This window comes from Danio rerio, chromosome 8 (genome assembly GCF_049306965.1).
Source record: "Danio rerio strain Tuebingen ecotype United States chromosome 8, GRCz12tu, whole genome shotgun sequence".
NCBI classification, from domain to species: Eukaryota; Metazoa; Chordata; class Actinopteri; order Cypriniformes; family Danionidae; genus Danio; species Danio rerio.
In genome coordinates, this window is record NC_133183.1 from 20,194,398 (window position 1) to 20,215,431 (window position 21,034).

A 21,034-nucleotide genomic window follows, 5' to 3' on the forward strand; every position below is an offset into this window, starting at 1 on the left:
TTCAGTTCAGTTCAGTGTGGTTTAATATTCACTGCTGAGAGCCCAAACACTAAAGAGCAAATCCATCGATGCGAAAGCAGCTCCACAATACCGAACCATGCAAGCCAGTGCAATATTTAATATTCTTTTACAAACATCAGCTTTAATATTATTAAACTAATCCAATCTCTACAACAGTGACCAATTATTGTTTTAAATTCTTTCAATAAAGATTATTTTATTTCAAGAAACAAAAACTTTAGTTTTATAGTTTTAGTTAAGTATAATAACCCTGCTGTAATAATTAAACCTAGTTAAAGTATATAATTTAAACTTTTTTATTTTTAAGCACTTTTACAATTCAGGTGTAAACAGCACTGAGCAGACCAAGCAGAGTTACAGTGTATTTATATACAGTCTGCACTGTCAAAAATACAACTTGAAAAAAGTTTAAACTACTTTTTTTTTTCTTTTTGGTTTGGTAAAAATCAGTAAAAATGTCTGTACAACTACATTTAACATGCTTACTTAACCTGAATCAAAATTTTCTTCTTTAAGTTAAAAGTTATTTTTGTGAGCAAAACTTTGCAAGTTCAACCAAGGAGGGGGGTGGAGGGAACAGCTGCAGAAAGACTTTTAATAGGAATTTACATGTCAAATTTACCGAGCTCACTCTACAAAAGTACTCTTAGCACATGTAGACTGTTACTTTGTTACTTTAACTGGTATGCATACATGTATGGAATTTTTTTCCGAACAAAATAAAATAAAAATTCAAATGCTCAAATAACAAACCAAAATGCATTCTCAAAAGAGAAATCAAACGTATTTGATATTTACTTTCTTGGTCAATTCAGTTAAATTCTGTAATAATTAAATGAGATTAAATGAAAAATCAAATTCTATAACTATAATTCAAATGGAGGAATCAGTTTCTGGTCTCCTGATTACACACATACACAGCTGGAAGCTCATAATGGACTAATTATTAGGACTATAAAGACACCTTATTCACACAGACTCTTTGCTGAGTCTTGTTTTTTCCTGTGAAGCATTGCAAAGCATTTGTCCCTGTTTTGTCCTGCCATGTTTGGACCTTGTCTTGTTTACCATTATTGTTATTTTACCTCCTGTCCTGATTCTAGTTCTGTCGAATAAATGTTTTGTTAACATTTGTCTCTGTTTTATTTTTATTTTTTTAAACTGAACTTTGTTTTTTTGTTCTGATAATGTACTATTTCTTGGAACCAATTTCCAAGAGTTTTTTTGTTCACTCATCTTCAGACATTTTAGGTCAGTGCAGGTGATGTTTTCAAAAGTTAAGTGAACAAGAACAAGCGAAAGGAAATATGTATTATGTTTTACATGCTGTACTGGCTTAAAATTTGTTAGTGTATAAAGAAATGATCAAATAATGACATATTCTTTCTCCTGCTTCTGTTAAAAAAGAAACAAAAACAATGATTCCTCTTTCTGCCCTGTGGGTGTAATGCAAGTCATACCAGGCCCCAGAAAATCCAGAACAGAGAGGAGCACATGCAGTGCCTCCTGTTATCCCATGTCCAGGATATTCGGTTGTTTGAGGGGGAGGCCGGCGAAAGGTAGCGAGGCGTCACATCTTCTGCATTTAATTGGCAAGGGAAATGAGTAGGAATACGGTTAGTATGAATCCAGTCAGTCAGTCACACAGTCTATTACAGGCACACTGGCATTCGGCACTGGCTCTTACTGTCCTGATGGAGCACGGCCCCCCTCTGGCTCTTATACCTCTGTCCCGCTCTCCGCTGTCCAGCTGACGGTGATTGTCTCCCGGATTCGCGTGGCGGGACGACTCACCTGTCACTAACTGGTCACAAAGCATTTACCTGGTGACAGAATTCCAATTAGACTGTGATAGAGGTGACACTGGAGAAAGAAGGGCGGAGGTGAGATGCAAAGACGAATGCTGCAGGACAGAAAGAGAGAGAGAGCGAGCTTGTGTTTACAGACTGAGAATGAATATTACACCATTTCACCAACTCTCAAAGGACAAAAGCAGTAAAAACTAGTTTTGTAGTTATGCCATGTGACTTTAAGTGCTTTTGAACTGCTTTTTTGTTGTTTTAAGTCCAATTACAATGTTATCTAAATAATGTTATTAAATGGAGAGAAAAAATTACAATTATAGAACAGGCTATTTTTCTGCACCGTTTAAACCCTCCTCATTAGAACGCACAGTTTAAATAGGCATGGATTGGCAACTGAATGTCTGGCCTTTTCACTTATTTCAAGATTTTCCAAAGTTCAGCAGTATGTTCATCTATGTCAGGCCCGTAGACATTCTGTTGAAAGGGGTGGTTCTTTTTTTTCCAAAATTGGACCGTGTTGCAGATATACGCCTCATTTTCTATTTAATTATGAGATTTCAATACTGCATTTTAGGGACATTTTAAGCATTATTTTTAGCTAAAATAGCTTGCCGGATGTCGGGTCATCATAACCACAAATATTTCCTAAAGATTTAGAATAAAGAAAACATTTTTTACATCATCATTAGAAAAATTATGTCATTAGATGTCATTAGAAGATTTCATTATATCATTAGAAAAAACAGGAATTTGTTATTGTTTTTAATTAAAAAAATGTGACATTCATCAAAGGCGGCAAGACCAAAGCTCCAAAAATACAAATTTATTAAATGAAAAAGGCTGACACAAAGCATGTAACGTTTTGAGCCACACGACTCTTCATCAGATTTTAGACTAACAAGAATGTTCTGTGTTCTGAAACAACTAACTTGATGCTTTTACTGTACAGTGATCACATTTAGCAAATTTTGATTTCTTAGTTCATGGCCCCTTTAAAACCCACTGCTGACAAAGCAACTAAATAATCCTCTGAGACTAAAAACGACAATGGAGACAATCCCCAAAGAATGTTTAATAGGCTTCCAGTGGGAGATGATGTTGATCCTCACCTCTAGGATGTTAAGCTATGTGTTAAGGTTTGTCTGTGAAGTGTCAGAGGTGAGCGTGTCTCTGTGTTGTGGACGGCTGTGTATATAATTGTGACACGCTCCTAATTATTGTAGACAGTGTGTCATCACCTAACACAAATGGGGTCATTGGGTTGGATCATGTTGATGGAACTGTGACATATCTGTATTAACATGGTATTGTGTTGATTATTACTGTGGAAAACAGCAACCAATAACAACAAATAAATAAATAAAAGGAAAGTTTACACAAGATTGCCTCTATACAGTTGAAGTCAGAATTATAAGCCTCCCGGAATTATTTAATTAGTTTTTAAAAAATTAAAAACTGCTTTTATTCTAGCCGAAACAAAAACATGTATATAAACATTAAAAGAGTTGTGGTAAGGCTATTTTACTTTTAAATGAAATTGCAGTAGGGCCCTGCTACTGTAAATCGCTAGATGTGATTACTGAAGTTACTGCAAAGGGGCAGTTGCGGAAAATGCTTCCAATAAGTTACCACAAAAACATCTGAGTTAGTGCTGCACAATATATCGTTTCAGCATCGATATTGCAATGTGATCATTCACAATAATCACATTGTGAGTACAGTATATGCAAAGTTGAGTCTGGATTATACTTTGTCATTTCGCAAGTGTTTTTTGAGGCCTGTGACTATGTGAAGATTTTAAAAACATTCAGGCACAAGAAAATGTACCGTCTGTGACTTAATGAATTTTATTGAATTGTTTATAAAACGAAGACTATGCAGTATTATTTTACATATTGAATTACTGTATACCTTTTTACATTTCGACTCTTCAGAAAACAATAATTTACTTGCTTTACTTATTCCTGGCCTCTTCTATCTTGCGGTGTAGAGGCTGAACAAAGTTACTGTGCATTTTGGTCTACTCCTCTCTTTTGGAATGCTGTTTTAGTGAGTCCATCCAGCTCATTCGAGGTCTACCTCTTGTAAAACAAAATAAAACAATAAAATTTAATTGGCATATTTATTTTTATTGAATTGATCTATGCTTGTAGATTGTTTGTTATATTTTATGCAGTGCCTTTGAATCATCCCAATCAATCTAAAATTATAACTTCCTTCCAAACAGTTTTACAACTTATCTAGAGAAACTGTATTCATATTACAATATATTTTTATAAATGATCACAAGTGAACTTTTTAAAAATAAATTGCTCAAGAGAATGTTTTATTTGTAAACTATTTTGTAATACTACAAATGTCTCCACAGTCACTTAAATTTATTAAAAAATATTAATATTTAAAAAAATATATATGTTGCTGACAAAAACATTAAAGCAAAAATCCTGAGCTCAGGTGTGAACTAGAGAGCTGATTCCATCAGACACTCTTGACAGCATCAGGAGCTACAGCGCTGGACACAACCATCTCTTTTTGTGTGTGTGCTCCGGTTCGAGAACTGAACCATAACGGATACTCCATAACAACTGAGGAGGGAGAAGTATCGCTCCATGTCCAGATCAATAGTGAATTAGCCAGTTCGCTCATCTCTTCAGTGCACTGTTTTGGCGGATCGATTTCTGGCAGTGTGGGGCAGCCGAGGTGACGCTGGCGAACAGCACTGTAAAACTTTCCTGAACAAGTCACTGGCTGCATACTGACCTCGCAAGTGAAGGGAGTATGTTTACATCCCATTCCAGTTTGAGGAGAACGACTTATAACGATTGCATCCATCTCACCACACATGAATGAGAGCGTGAAAGTGAGCGAGTGTGACATTAAGCAATCCCTGCTGTTCTCCACTGGTTCTTGTGGTTTAGAAGCGAGCCAGGTGTGTGTGTGTGTGTGTGTTTGCAGTTGCATGCTGGTGGTTTGTGATGGATGAGCAGGAAGAGAACTGATGGATGAGTCAGTTCTCTGTTGGGACAATATGATGAAGACTATGAGCCAACACACCCCAAGAAAGAAGTCTCATCTCTGGCCCTGCCCACAGTCCATTACACACATGCATGCACTCTCTCTGCTCACTGCTGATGGAATAATGATTCACTGAGATGTATTGACAGCATGTGCTGGTCAAAACTGGTGAAGTACAAAACCAGCGTATTAAGACCTTATATTAAATATGCCCAGGTAATTAATATTTACAGTAGTTAGATACTGTACTCCTATAACAGAATAACACAGTCAATGTAATTTAGATTTAAAAGCTTGTGATTGGATTCATTTGGCTATATTTCAGCTACAATGTTCATGTTTCTAATTAGCCAATCACATTGCAGCAACTCAATGCAGACATGGTCAAAACGATCTGCTGCCGTTCAAGCCGAGCAATAGAATGGGGAAGAAAGGTGGTTTAAGTGACTTTGAATGTGGCATGTTTGTTGGTGCCAGACGGGCTTGTCTGAGTATTTCAGAAACTGCTGATCTACTGATATTTTCACACACAACCAGGGTTTACAGAGAATGGTCTGCAAAATAGAAAATATCCAGTGAGCGGCAGTCCTGTGTGCCTTGTTGATACCAGAGGTCAAATGAGAATGGCCAGACTGATTTGAGGTGATAGAAAGGCAACAGTAACTCAAATAACCACTCATTACAACCGAGGTAGAAGAGCATCTCTGAATGCACAACACATCCAACCTTGAAACAGATGGGCTACATCAGCAGAAGACCATACCAGGTGTTACTCCTGTCAGCTAAGGACAGGAAACTGAGGCTACAATTCACACAGGCTCACTAAAATACGAAAATAGAAGATTAAAAAAAACGTTGCCTGGTTTGATGAGTCTCAATTTCTGCTGTAACATTTGAATGGTAGGGTCAGAATTTGGCATCAACAACATGAAAGCATGGATCCATCGTGCCTTGTATCAATTGTTCAGGCTGGTGTTGGTGGTGTAGGGGATATTTTCTTCTCACATTTTGGGGTCATTAGTACCAACTGAGCATCGTGTCTGTGCCACAGCCTACCTGAGTATTGTTGCTGACCATATCCATGCCTTTATAACCACAGTGTACCCGTCTTCTGATGGCTACTTCCAGCAGGATGACACATTTTATTTGCTTGTTTATTTTACAGGGACAATACACTTGACATTGTTATACAAAGATAACCGATGTTGTGTACATAGGGCATATAGCATAAAGCTAATTTGTAGCCCTCGTGCCTGGTTAGGCTTTACATAAAAAATAAATAAATAAATAAAATAAAATAAATTAAAAAAAACAGTCAAGAATAAAACACAATACAGCAAACATGTAAAATATTTACAGAGCCATAAACATAAGATGCAAGTCCATATGGATAAAGAGAAATGTAAATGGGACCAACCTGAAAGAACATCATGTCATAAAGTGCAAATCATCTCAGACTGGTTTCTTAAACATGACAATGAGTTCACTGTACTTAAATGGCCTCTACAGTCAGCAGATCTCAATCCAATAGAGCACCTTTGGGATGTGGTGGAATGGAAGATTCACATTATGGATGTGCAGCCCACAAATCTGCCAAAACAACGTGATGCTATCATGTCAACATGACCAAAATCTCTGAGGAATATTTCCAGTACCTTGTTAAATCTACGCCACAAAGGATTAAGGCAGTTCTGAAGGCAAAAGCGGGTCAAACACAATACTAGAAAGGTGTACGTAATAAAGTGGCACGTGAGTTTAAGTATCTTAGTATAACTATTGAATAAGTATTTTATAGTACTGTATGTGTTTTTGGCTTATGTGTATAGATAGGTATCTTATAGTACGTCAGTTATGCATAGGCTTTTTTAATAGCTCTTATGTCCAGACTTGTGTTTGTATTTATCATTAATTATGTAGCACCATTGTCCTGAGACATCTCGTTCATCTATATGTCCATACATGTAGCGGAATGACAGTAAAGCTCAACTTGACCTTAAAAATCAATTTTCATAGGAAAAATATTATGGGACCAAGGGATTCAACAAACAGCAACTTAAAAATATACCCAGTAAAACTTTAGTTTAAGTACCAGTCCTTACTATTAACTAGTGGCTTATTACCTGCCTATTTTTCAAATATTGGCTGTTTATTTTGTAATTCTAAAGTACATATTCTGCATTATTGTATTCTACATCCCTAATACCTCAACCCAACTACCTTAATGACTACTAATAAGCTGCAAATTAGTTTACTGAGCTTTAAGTCATAGTTAATGGTTTGCAATAGTGAGAATTATACCTTAAAAAAGCGAGACTGAATATCTTAGCAATTTGACTACATTTGTCACAATGCAACAAAACCGAAAAACGTGCAGCAAATATTTGCAATCCAACACAATATGGGAAAATTCTACAATTATTCAGAATGCAACAACATATAAAAACGACTAAATCACTAGAAATCCCTTCACAACACAGCCAAATTCAAAAACACACCAAATACTTTGTTGCAGAGTTAATGAGAGTAAATGACTGGTCTTGTTTTGAAAATCAAAATTGAATTGCAATCAATCTGGAAAATCAAAATGGCAGATATGACGTTCTTTCTCAGAACATAAGAATTCAAATGACTTTGACTCATAAATAAATCTATTTTACGCATATACACACCACACACAAATACAAACAGTCAGATAAGCACGTTTATCTGTAGTGGTGATAATGGCTTTTACAAAATCCCTCTGCTGTCCTAGATTAAAAAATCCCACCTGGAGATGCAATTGCTATCTTCGCTTTATCTCCATCACTGTGTCTCATGCCATCAGATTCTCAAGCGGGGCATCAGATTCCTCAGCCTACATGTATTGTGGCCTTACAAGGGAAAGTGCGGGCCATTGTCCCATGTCACCTATTACTCCTCAAAGTATTGATCAAAATGCTGTCGGCTTGCTTGTCACCTTGTGATAAACTATAAAAGTTTGTGTGTGTGTGTGTGTGTGTGTGTGTGTGTGTGTGTGTGTGTGTGTGTGTGTGTGTATGTGTGTGTGTGTCTGTGTGCCCTTTATCTCTGAGAATTTGATCAAATGTGATTGATCTCTCTAGAGGATGCCAGAAGCTAAAGAGGCCCTAGGTGTAACTGTTTTATCATCTCATAATCAGATGATTCCCAAAAAGCAAATCGGTGGAATCTTTTATCCCTCAAGTAGAATACTGGATTAGTGAGGAGGAACAGAAATGAAAATAAAGCATTGAGTCTAAACAAGGAGACCAGGACCGATGTGAGGGCCTCAATGGTTTAAAAAGTCTTCAAGTATACAAAACTGAGTTTTTTTTTTTTTTTTTTTGTATTATTGCCTTAAATGTATCTGCACTGTAAACAACATCCATAAATTAGCAGTTTTAGGTTTTTTTGTGATTCATGTTTTTTTTTTTCAACATTTATTTATGCTTTTGCATTATGAAAAAAAATAGAAAAAAAGTTACTTTTATTAAAATTTTTATCAGTTTAAAATGATATATTGTCTGAGTTGGTGTTGTTTATTATGGTACAAAAACCCTTTAATAAATTGCCAGTGCATTTTCCGTTATTTTACAGACTTATTTCTCTATCTATTATTGCTTATATTGTTTCAAATTACTAAAATGTCAAAAAAAAGTCACTTTGTTACAACTTGTTGCAACTGTAACAAAGTGCAACTGTTGAATTTTCAGCATCAAAAATCAACAGAGCAGAGATAAAGGTGCAATAATGCAATTACAAACTGTAAATAAACAGAAAACAAAAAAACTGTTAATATCATTATAGCATATGACAGTAAATATGCTGTTGATGAATCAATGTCATTGTGAGTGAAATTATGCATAATATATTAATTATGTATAATATAATAATATATTAAATATGTATAATGTATTAAATTTGTCCATGATTTTTCAAGAAATCCTGTACAATTCCAATTTATGGACTGAAACATTTTGTTTGTGTTTATCTGAGAAAAAAAGTCATACATATGAAGCAGCAGGGTGATTAATTTCTTCTTATTTTCAAAGCATAGCTAACTTTTATAATTTCCTATGAATGTGGTACTCTTATTTTGGAGAGGCTTAAAGGAACAGAAGGAAGCAGGCAGCCATACTGTATCTGTTTACAGCTTGTCAGAATGCTAAATTCGGGAAAGACGAATTACAAGTTTACTCAGCACCTCTCCAGAGAGGTATAAGGTCTGTTTAACTGTATCGTTTGTTATTTTAACATGTGTCTTGTGAAATATTTTGTGAATGCTGTAATTAGGCAACAGACACATCTGTATGTTTGTAATGAGGCAACAGACACAGGTACACTGCTTTATATAAGTGTTAATGCACATTTAGTACATTTTAGTACTAACAGACATTTTAGTATAATTATAATTTAGCCTATATTTCATCCACAACACATAAGTCGACAGCATTACTGGGATTGCAGACTCAATTGATAGCAGATAGCTCATTTGCCCAACATGAACCTCTTCTCCACTTTAGTTGAAACGATTGTCATTTGACAAGTTATCTACTCAGTTTGTTAAAATATGTTTGACAACTGAAGTGTGAATATTTTGCACATACTGTATGTATTTCAGAGTACATCATGTGTGAACATCAGACATGAGCTCAGAGCATTATTAGAAGAGAGCTCATTAATATTCACAACCCTTCCAAATAAGATAAAAACTTTTCGTTCTAGGGCCAATTTTTAGATTCTAATGGCTGGTTTCCACTGAGTGGTCTGGTACGGTTTGGTTGAGTATGCATTTATAGCATTTCCATTGTCAAAAGGTACCTAAAAGCGAACCGTACCAAACCACTTTTTGGGTACCCTTTGCAAAACAAAACAAAAGGGTACCAAAAGGCGAAGCAAGATGCACAGCTGAATGCTATTGGTTTACAGAGATATGTCATTCGCTCGTGCAACAAGCCAGGAGAATGAAAACAAAGGAACCACCATTTTTAAAAACACAGCCGAGACATTACACCGTAATAATATATACACATAACAACAAGCCATGATCGACCCGAGCTCAAACAAACTCGTCTGTTGTCGTCTTTGAAAGACAGCCACAAAGCCAAGAATAGCAGAATCTACTCTATGCCTCGTAGTTTTTTACAAGGCCGTCTAAAGCGCAAACAGTTTCGCTTTCTATCACGCGTTCCCCATGCGTGTATATTTGAAATAACCCACTTCTTGAGCTGATAATAATAATAATAACGTGCATGTGATTATTGAAGTGCTTCTGACATCCTTTCAGAAACGGACAAACCCAAGACTGACGTATGAAAAAAAACAACGGAGCAAATTATTGTTTCAGCAACCTAAAACATGAACAAATCATCATCTTTTTGGCTATTATGAATTCTGAATGACCTAATTACTTTCTAACAAGAAGCTACATGTGCTGGTGAAGAATAAAGAGACAGATGAGAAGTTTGCTCTGACTGTGGGTTATATGTTGTGTGTTGTTTTTGAACCCAAATAAGGACTAAATGTATGCTGTGTGTAGTTTTTCTTTAATTGGTATATCAGAGACTGTAAAGGTTTAAATTTATTTATTTATTTTATATAAATGCAGACGTTACAGTAGGCTATTTCGCATCATTGATCTGCAGTTATAATCAAATCATGTTCATAGAAAGGTTAGTAATGAACATTCATACACAAGTATTTATGTGTATAAAGCATCTGTTTTGTGAGAAGTGCTTCTCATATGATATGTGAACGACCCTTACAGCTTTATTTTGACATTTCCTTGAGTGAGAATGACATCAACTGAAACTTTCTGTGGTACACCACGCCCAAAAAGAAAAGAGTACCATTGGTAACCTATTAGCAGTGGAAACGCAAGCCTGATAAGCGTGACACTTACCGACCCGTAACGAACCGTACTGTACCAGTCAGTGAATACGGGCCATAAATGGTCTTGTAAATCCTGTTGTTGTAAGCTGAAAATTAAGGCAAGATCAAGAGAGTACATTTAGAATAAATCAGCAATTCAGTCTTTCTACTTATTGCTCAAAGAACATTTGATAATTAATGAAAAATATTTCAATAAACCACTAGTTGCAAGAATACAAATGGCAAATCCTCAAACAGGCCAACTAAAACAGATTCAGAGGGGCTCAGCAAAGCTAACAAACTTCACCAAATCACAAGTCGGGAGAAATTACACAAGTGTGAGGAGATGCCCTGAGCAGAAAACATTTTGTGATGCTCCTCAGACCACTGACTACCAAAAATAAAAATAGAGCCAATTACTGCAACATCCTCTCAGAGGGATGCCATGATAGGTTGTCAATAGGCAGGCTAACTGAATGAGTTTGCATTGTCAGTGCAATGCATTCTAATTGACTCCATCTCCTCCTAGTGGCAGTCTGATACTGAAGTGGGCAGACTCGAGTTTCTCATTATAGCGCAAGTAATTGTGGTCTGAGTGGGTCTGTGGATTCAGTCCTACAGCAGTCTGACAACCTCTGTGCTTCAGAATTTGTGTGTATGTGTGTGTGTTGTGGGACAGATTGGCTCTTCTGCGACTGATTGTGGAAGTAAATGAGTCTTCATCTACTTGAGAATGTCTGTCCCTCAGCTGGAATGACAGAGAAACAAGAGTGGTTAACTTTGCTCTCTGTCTGTTAAGTTTTAGGGCTCTGCAATGCAAATTGAAGCTTAAAATAAGCCACAGGAGATGTGCAGAACAGTGTAAAAAGTTAACTTTTTGTCATACTTTGCATGTTTCAGGGTGCACTGGTGACAAACAAGCTCTCCAAATGTTTATAAATGAAACAGACTTTAACCTAAAATCGCCATACAGAAATATTCCTCTCCCAAAGAGACAGAGACATTTTCCAACAGTCCTAAATCATAAAAATCCAGCTCAAATTCTCCTATATTTCAATAAACCCCAAGAAAAATGCAGGCAAAAAAGGCCACCCGTAAACTCGCAGGAGGCGACAATGAAGAAATAAATCAAGATCTCTCAAAAACAGTGTAAATGGCATCACACCGCACCATAACAATAAAGCCCAGGCATAGATGTTGTTCAGATGGGAGATGCTTATAGTTGTGGAGAGCGTCTCGCTGCTGCCTTACGGCCGTGACTGTCATTTGGCTATTATTATGAAGAGTGAGTGTAATGCCAGGCTGTATGAATAGGATTGTCGCGCTGATTGTGATGTATAGTTTTTCATTACCATTCTCTGGCCTTTGCCATCCAGCATGTAGGAAATCCTATTTATCCCCTAATTTGTAAGCCCCCCAACCTTGGCTGATAGCAATCAGAGCCTGTAATTGTGTGCGCCGCCGACAGACAGCGTAAAGGGTGACAGCGCGAGAAGGCAGGGGAGGGGCAATGAGAAAGGAATAGAAAAAGTGACAAAGAATGAGAAAAGAGAGGGAAGGAGTGTGACCTGAAGGCGTTTTAAAGTGCACAAAACACACCACGCTCTTCAAAAACAGAAAAATCAGTCTATTCTTAGTCCTTGTTGCACATAACTGAATAAATACATCCCATCACTTATTCAAAATTGACATTTGTAAGTATTGTTCCAAAGCTATTTCGGTGAAAAACAAAATAATATGTTTATTGTCTCTGTGTCAGCGGAATCCAAGATATTTGTATACATTTTTCTCATATTGAGGTTGCTTAAAAGATTGTTAGATTTGAAGTCTTAAGTTCCCAAACTCCCAGACTTATATTTAGCCAGATTGTATAATAGCTTTTTAAACAGTGGTATCAAGACCAACACTTCAAATGGCACTTACAGTCTGCCTGTGTCTCTAATGAATACGTAATTGACTCATTTCTATGCACTGTGCCAAAAGGGATTTTTGCATTAAATGTGTGATTGCGCCCTCTATTAGACATCATTAAACTAATTCCAAATCAGTCTTAATAAGACTTTATGAGCCTTTCTTAAAGCTCTAATTCTCCTCTCTGCCCTCATTCAATACAAGTCAAATATTCAAAAAATATGAAAATTGCAAATTATACCCTTAGTTAATAATCATTTGGTAATGGCCTGACAAAGGACAGTGAATTTTTTAAAGGATAAAATGGAGACTTGCTTGTAAATTTTCTTTAGGAGCTCATTTAAAGCGATCAAAAAAATCTGACATTTATGACAAATTTATGCTTCAAGTCCAAATATTGAGAAAAAAAAATTGCATTAAAATCTACAAGACGAAATGTCATTATTTTAAACATAAATGCCTATGTTGTGGGAATAAAGTTAAACAAAGTAAGTAAAAATAGTGATCAGGTGAGATTTAAAAGTTGAAAGTTATTAAATTTAAGTCAAAGTTATAAGATAAAACGTCCTAATTATGACATAAAAACCTTAAATTGTGATAAAATTCGAAATGATGGCAAAGTAAGTGCAAAAATGATATAGTTGCCATTATGAGATACAGCCATTATACTGATATAAAGCAAAAGTTAATAAGATAACACCAGAAGATAAAGAGCCATGATAATTCAGTCACTATCCTTCGGCTTATTCCCTGATTTATCAGGGATCACCACAGTGGAATGAACTGCCAATAACTCTGGCATATGTTTTATGCAGCGGATGCCCTTCCAGCTGCAACCCAGCACTGGCAAACACCTATACACTCTCATTTGTACAAACATATTACTTCACTATGGCCAATTTTGTTTACCCAAAGCACCTATAGCACATGCATATGGACTGTGGAGGAAACCCACGCAAACAAAGGGAGAGCATGCTAATTCCACACAGAAATGCCACCTGGGACTCAAACCAGAGACCTTTTTGCTGAGGTGACAGTGCTAACCACTGAGCCACTGTGTCACCCCATCATAATATGTGTGACAAACAATTAAAATGTAAGATAAAATTCTTAAATTATTTAGTCAAAATATTAAGATTAAAATGGGAAACTATGAGATAAAAACTGTTACAGGAATAATGAGTTAACAGTTTTAAATATCAAAGTATAATGAGAAAAATTCAAGAGCTGTAAGTTTTCAACTTGTCATATTGTGTGTCAAAATATAAAAAATTTTGAGATAAAAAAAACATTAAAACATAATTTTTTTGAGGGCAATATCACAAAAGTAGCAGTGCGATATGGCTGTGATCGGCACTAGTGGGAGGCGTGCGTTGGCACAAGGCTGCAGGCCGAGTGCCTTAGTGTCCCACCAGTGACGATATACAGCCATACCTCCATATAGGGCTATCTCCATGCTATGAGTGTGATATTGCGGGTTTATACAACAGTTCGACAGCAAAATCGTGTGTATAAAAATGAAAATCAAACACAGAGTGTCTGAAAATCCTTTTGTATAAGGATCTACTTTAGTCTGCCATTCCTTCACATCTGCAGCTGACGTCAGAACAGCAGAAAACGTCACTAATTTACCAACGTCACTTTAGACCTATTTGAATGATTTTCTAGAGTAATGTCTAAAGTGATGACAAAACAGGTGATTTTGCTAACATTTCAAGATTATAAGGCTGTTCGGCATGAAATGCCATCAGTTTACAGAGATTTCCCAGTATTTCTCTGTTGCAATCAGGAGATCACAATAAAAAAGCCCCAAAAAAGCCAAAGCAACTCAAACACTACCAGATTACTGCTGTGTTTGTGATAAAAAATAAATAAAAAATACAAACACATGCGGGTATTTCTTCTTTCTTTTTTTTAACTGAACTAGTCTGCATTACCGAAAAACAGAAGATTCATTAGGAACAAACAGATGGCCAACCAACCAACTAAGGGTTATACAAAGAGTGGTCAACACAAAATACACACTCCTGATATGCGAGTTCCATCTCACCCTCAAAACACTACATTTACTATGGTATAAATACAGCACTGCAAAATAAAAGAGAGATTGACTTAGAATACCACGTACCAATTTTAGAATGATTTGATCAGCTGTAGTTTAAAAATATGCCGATCTTTTCTCCTCTAAGGGCTTACTATGCAGTCTCTGTCCCTATCTTGTGGATGGACAACATCAATCATCTTTACTCTGCTCAAAGACAGGCTGATGGATGCTGATGTCTGTCTCTCAGAAATTATAGAATGTTTAAAATAGGCACTATCCTTATAAATAAACTGCACAGATGCAATCTAAACAACTACATTCTAGCCGAACAAAAGCCTTAAAATTACATGATGTTGTCCAACAGCAGCAATATTTGCCAAACTGTATTGAGTTTGTTGATCTGCTGTCACTCTGTGAGGGTGGAGTAATACACAAGGTTGAGGAGGATGAACAAGTGCTGTTATTGCAGAAAGTTGTAAGGCTATCAGCCAATCAGATTCGAAAACTAGACAGAACTGTTGTATAAAACTGATTAGATAGAACTGATATTAGTAAAAGGAGGTAACATGTTTAACTAAATGTCAAAGTATGATAAAAAGTCAAAGATAAAAAGTTTTTGTGTTTGAAATGGCCTTTAATAAGTGGTACCTCCAAGACTTCATCTAATACAGCATGTAAGATCTGATTTAAGTGTTAAATGCCCTTAAAGGCACAACTCTATCTAAAACATGCACAAACAGAATGAATCCTACCAATCTGACCTGCACTCCCAATGCATCGTGTCTTTCTTCAAGCACCCTGAGCTGTAATTAACCCCTCTGCTTGTAATTCCAGCTTGAACGTATTGATTTTCTCCCATTGGCAAGGACCGAAGATTACACTTTAGTGCCTTCAGTGAATTGATAAGTTAACCTCTCTCACTTAAGGCCATGCCAATAACAGTCTAAGTACAGATAGAAAAGCAATTAATATCGCTGAACACAAAAGCAAAATTCAAATGATGGTTCAGAGATCTAAAAAAGTCGTGACAAGAGGTATACCAAAGTTTGCATATTTTATGGTCCAAGCTTTATTCTTGGGTTTAATCTCTGGCAGAAATTGACAGCGGAGGAAGAGGCCTGTCATCCGTGATAGCTCAACAGCATCTTGGGGTTGAATCCTTTAAATCTGCCACTTTCCCTGGGCTTAGCCTTGCGATAACCTCTCTCAGAGTACACACGCAAAGCCTGTTTCAATCGCCAACTAAATTTCCACAGACTTTGATAGCAAACACAACCCTGGCTCAGGCATTTTTGGGATTTAATAAAATGGTTCCTAAAATTAGCAGGCCTAGGTTAGCAGCTAGCACGAGTGGGTTTTTTTTTTTTTTAACCTTGGCTTCTTGTGCACACACTTCAGCGCTCCTCTACTGTGGCATCAGCTGCAGGAGCTAATGAAACGTCAGGCTGATAATTGAGGCAGTGCTGGTCAAAGAGATGGAGCAGAATAACTACTCTCTGTCTTGCTCACAGCCATCCGCTTCATTGGCTTGGCCGCTGGATGGGACAGAAACAGCTTTCTCTCAATGAACTAAACAATCTTTTACTTAACAGTGTGGGTAAAAGCTTGTCAATGTCACTTCAAAAGTATTTCTTTTTTACTGTTAATACCTTTCAAAGGTTCCTATTTACATATATTTTATTAGGGAAGTGCTGATTATTATTTTCACGTTATAACCAATAACAAATAAATGTCAATGGTCAATATTAAAAGTATAAATGAAATACTATTGTGTAAATACATAGAATTACGAAATGCCATAGCATAAAAAATGCATTTTATTTTGAAATTTCATTTAATTGCTAAATTAAATTATTGGTATTTTTAAGATTATCCTAAAATAAGTATAGACAATTTAAAACATTTCATTAGAAACAAAATAGGCGATTAACATGCACAAACATTTAAAATTTGATATGGATTATACAGTTGAAGTCAGAATTATTAACCCCCTGAACTATTAGCCCCCCCCCAAATTTCTGTTTAACAGAGAAAAGTTTTTTTTTTTCAACACATTTCTAAACATAATAGGTGTAATAACTCATTTCTAATAACTGATTTATTTTATCTTTGCCATGATGACAGTACATAATATTTGACTAGATATTTTTCAAGAAACTTCTATACAGCTTAAAGTGACATTAAAGGGCTTACCTAGGTTAATTAGGTAGGTTAGGGTAATTAGACAAGCTATTGTATAATGGTGGTTTGTTCTGTAGACTATAGAAAAAAATAAAGCTTAAAGGAGCTAATAATTTTGACCTCAAAATGTTCTTTAAAAACATTAAATCTGCTTTTATTCTTGCCGAAATAAAACAAATAAGACTTTCTCCAGAAGAAAAAATATTATTAGACATACTGTAAAAAAATTCTTGCTCTGTTAAACATAAAATGACAAAAATAAAATGTAAAGGGGGGCTAATAATTCTGACTTCATCTGTATATGCATCCATAATATATAAAAGCCAAATATCTGTAATATTAATAATGTACATTATGGATGCAAATGATCTATATCAAATATTACATATATATGATAGCAAACATTTATATCCCCTTCAATAATCTAAATATTTCTTAAAATTAAAAATTTAACATTATTACATTTGAAACAATTACAAATATATATATACGATTACAATTTTTTTAAGTGCTCAGAGAAAAAAAATGTATTACCATCAATATTGAAAATAGCCATACTGCCTAATATTTTGAGAAAGAGTATTTTTTTCCCAGAATTCTTTGCAAATAACAGGTTGTTTAAAAATCATTCATAACATTGTAAATGTCTTTACAGTGTATTATGATAAATTTATTTAAAAAAAAATTTAAATAGCAATTTAAAAAATTGCTATTTTAAAAGTATTCATTTCTTTAAAAAAACAGAATACAAACCAAAACATTTAAACAAGATTGTCTAAAAAATAAAAAATAATTTAATCAGTTCATCATACCGCCCAGTGGCATTCGTTTTAAAGAAGAAATGCAGCCATACGTATCTCTCACTGCATAATTTGTGATCTGCAAAAATGTATATAGGGCTACGTTTTCAAAATGAGCCTATGTTGTAAACATTTCTACTTGATATTCCATATAAGTGTGTTATTTCTGCCCCCAGTTATGCTTCCCCCTCATACCAAGGTGTCCTACTGACTTTTCTCAAGAGAGTCAAAAACGTCCCCATTTAATCACCTTCTTTTCAAAGTGTCTTAGGGGCATGGATATGGAAACATTGTCCAACGCAAACTGAGGTGGTTAAAACTGGCCGTGAGCACGACTACTAACACTTGACTGGGACATAAACGTCATCTGAGAGGTAAATAGGAAGCTGAAATAAGCTACACTGACCTTTCCCTGTAGACATATAACTTCTCAAATTTAAAGTCCACCGTATCCGACTGAATCGTGAAATAAAGCGTTTGATTGTCTCTCCTGGAGATGAATTGACCTATGTTGATATTTTAAAAAACAAAGAATGAAATCAAGATCAAACAATGGTTATTTAAATGAGTTTCACTCTCAGAAGATGTACTCTGGAGTTCAATGAAAGCTCATTATCGTCATCTGACAGCGATGGAGATCTTTGCATTTTGATAGAGTGATGAAAACTGCACGAAGACTCGCTGTCAATGACAGACCTCAAGTCATCTTTTTCTTGACTAACTCTTCTCCATCACATCCATACTGCATCTGCTTCTAGGCGTGCTCTCAGACAATGACGTATAGGCACAATTAGCCCTGGAAAGACTTCAATTATGATAAAAACCCTTCACCCCTCTTAGGCCATGATTAAAAAGCTCTCCTCCACTCCAGTGCCTCTGATAAAGAGCTCTCGTTTCACACCATCACTTCTTCGTCGGGATAATAAACCACTCCGCCAGGGTTCGGCCCAATGCTTTTTACCTCTCCGCCGCTTTACATCTGGTGTCCCACTGAGGAGAAATGCTCAGCGATTTGCATTTTCACATGTGTAGCATTGCAATGACCCTGTTTAAGCTCCAAAGACACATTAAGGTGAACGTCATCCTGAATTGAACAGAAATAAACAAGAAAAGCATGAGGAAAGACATGCAACTGCTTATACGTCCTTCATCTGGTGACACAAATGGCCATGCAAAATTTGTGAATTTGCTTTGTAACAGGTTTGATTAATGGATTTGCTGTAATGAGATGGAGCCATCACAAAGTCATGAAAAGAAACATAGAGGAAGGGAGAGAGGGGGAAAGAAGGATAGTCTTTCGGCTGTGTTCTGTCAAGGGAGAAATTACACACTTACTGATTTTTTTTTTCCACCAAGGATGGCCACCATAGATCATACGGCGGGATTTACGAGCCAATTTCCAACATGAAATATAGACACCAAGAATCAATTTTACCACTGTTTTTCACTTTCTCACCTCTCAACAGATCACAGCTGCTGGCTTTCCTCGGGTTCAATGGAAGATGCTATATTATCTACAGTCAGACCAAATAAAGAGGATTAATTCCTTTCCAGTGAACACTACCACTTACCTTGTATTTAAAACAATGCTGAGGGAGGAGGTGTTAAAAAGCTGATTCCTGTTGTTGCAGTGTGGTATTTGGTTATCTTTATAACAGCCTATGCAAAGTTTGATAATCTGGCTTCTTAATAAACTATTACAGCTGTTGTGTTTGTAAAATATTGCTTGAATTACGTTAATTAGGCCTACTTAAAAACTCAAAGAGAGATAACAAAGTGCATAATAAAGTGTAATGAACAGAATTAGGTATAGATTAGCTAACTGGAGCCACTTTCAGACATTATTTTACAGATAAATGAGGGAAAATCCTTATAGCCAATCAGAATCCAGCAGACAAACAGCTCGATCATTTTAAGCGGTAAACCTTAAAATGTCTTCTGTTCTTGGTGAAATGGTCCATGGGAACACCAAAACTCAACGATACTAATTCCTTAATATAATATAATATAATATAATATAATAGCCAACTACCTTACATTCGCTTTTAATCATGAACCTACAGAGAGCTTTTCAATAGAAGAAACTCAGTTAACGTTTGGTTTTGTTACCTCAGTTGAGAGCCTTACTAAAGCTCTTTACCGGCGTCAAGCATAAATTTATCACTGGTTATGCAGAGTTGGCATGCAAATTATAAATGTTTCCTGTCATGTTCAATGCTGTAATGAATTTACTGGAGATGTCTTTATCGCGGAGAATTCATGAAGTTGCGATGACGAGGCGCAGAGCTCGCGCCTTTTTCGCGTTATTGATGCGCGTGCTTGACAGCTAATTTAAAACGCGCCGAGCGCCTCACAGATCCAGAAAGAGGGAAACAGAGGAACGCAAAGAAACAAATCAGTGCATTTGGGTAGGTTATGTGTACTTAACACTTTCAAATGATGAACATTTTAACCTTAGCTTTTACACCCGTTTTAAACCACATCTCCTAATCTAAACCTAATCATCAACCACATTTCACTTAAAGGGATAGTTCACACAAAAATGAAAAATCATTTACTCACCCTTGTTTCAACCCGTTGAGTTATATAAAAGAAAGTAATTTGAAGAATTCTGGAAACCTGTAACCACTGACTTCCATAAATAGTTTTTTTCGTACACTTTAAAACAGCTGGGTTCCACACAGTAGATTTGTGTTGGGACAACATGAAGGAATTAAGTTAACTTATAAAGTTTTTACTCATTTAAGCGGATTGAACATACAACAATTAAGTTGCCCCAACCCCCAAAAATACTCAAGAATTGTGTTGTTTCAGCTCATTTTAAATAAGAAGTTTGAACAAACATTTTGAGTTTACAATTGTAGAAAATCATTGACTTCTTTTTGATTCTGGAAGTTGATGGTTTTCAGCTTTCTTCAAAATATCTGCTTTTGTGTTCAACAGAGGAAACTCCTAAACGTTTGAATCCACTTGACTGAGTAAACAGTCAATTTTAAATTTTGGGTGAACTATCTTTAATAATAGTTGTAGACATTTACAATAGAGCTCTAGTACAATATATTCTGGGCTTGACATTAACTTTTTTGATTACCAGCCACTGGGTAGTAGTTTTCCGATGTTCCTAGCCACTCGCCATTTACACAAGCCACAATTTTGCTATTGGGAAAATATATTTGGATAATTCGATGTTGATATGGTAAAATTACTTGATTTAAATTATGTGCTATGTCCACATAACTTTTTTTTCACAACTTTTTAGGGCTCAACACTGAGGATTTAGCTTTTTTATTTTCTTGCCACAAAAAAAAAAAATGTGTCAAATAAGCTAAGCTGTGAACATACACTTTTTATTCAACTAAAATGTTCTTACAAAAACAACTGACATTTGG

General features: G+C 35.8%; 2 protein-coding genes across 5 annotated transcripts in view; both read right to left on the reverse strand.

Annotated features, from left to right (window-relative positions):
• The window catches only part of guk1b (guanylate kinase 1b), a 109,652-nt gene extending 103,772 nt beyond the window's left edge, over positions 1-5,880 (reverse strand). Inside the window, exon 1 of the mRNA XM_068222901.1 lies at positions 5,876-5,880. The gene's annotated coding sequence lies outside the window, so the exon portion shown is untranslated. The remainder of the gene's footprint in view (positions 1-5,875) is intronic.
• rnf220b (ring finger protein 220b) overlaps positions 1-18,729 on the reverse strand; it is a 110,966-nt gene extending 92,237 nt beyond the window's left edge. The window contains exons 1-4 of one of the 4 annotated variants that reach the window (XM_073910196.1): positions 18,607-18,729; positions 18,052-18,151; positions 1,747-1,844; positions 1,482-1,600 (exon numbers count right to left, since the gene is read on the reverse strand). The gene's annotated coding sequence lies outside the window, so the exon portion shown is untranslated. Of the gene's footprint in view, positions 1-1,481; positions 1,880-18,051; positions 18,152-18,606 lie in introns of those variants that run through there. The other 3 variants (XM_073910194.1, XM_073910195.1, XM_073910198.1) reach the window with 3 other exon arrangements.
• Between the last annotated feature and the right edge of the window lie 2,305 nt (positions 18,730-21,034).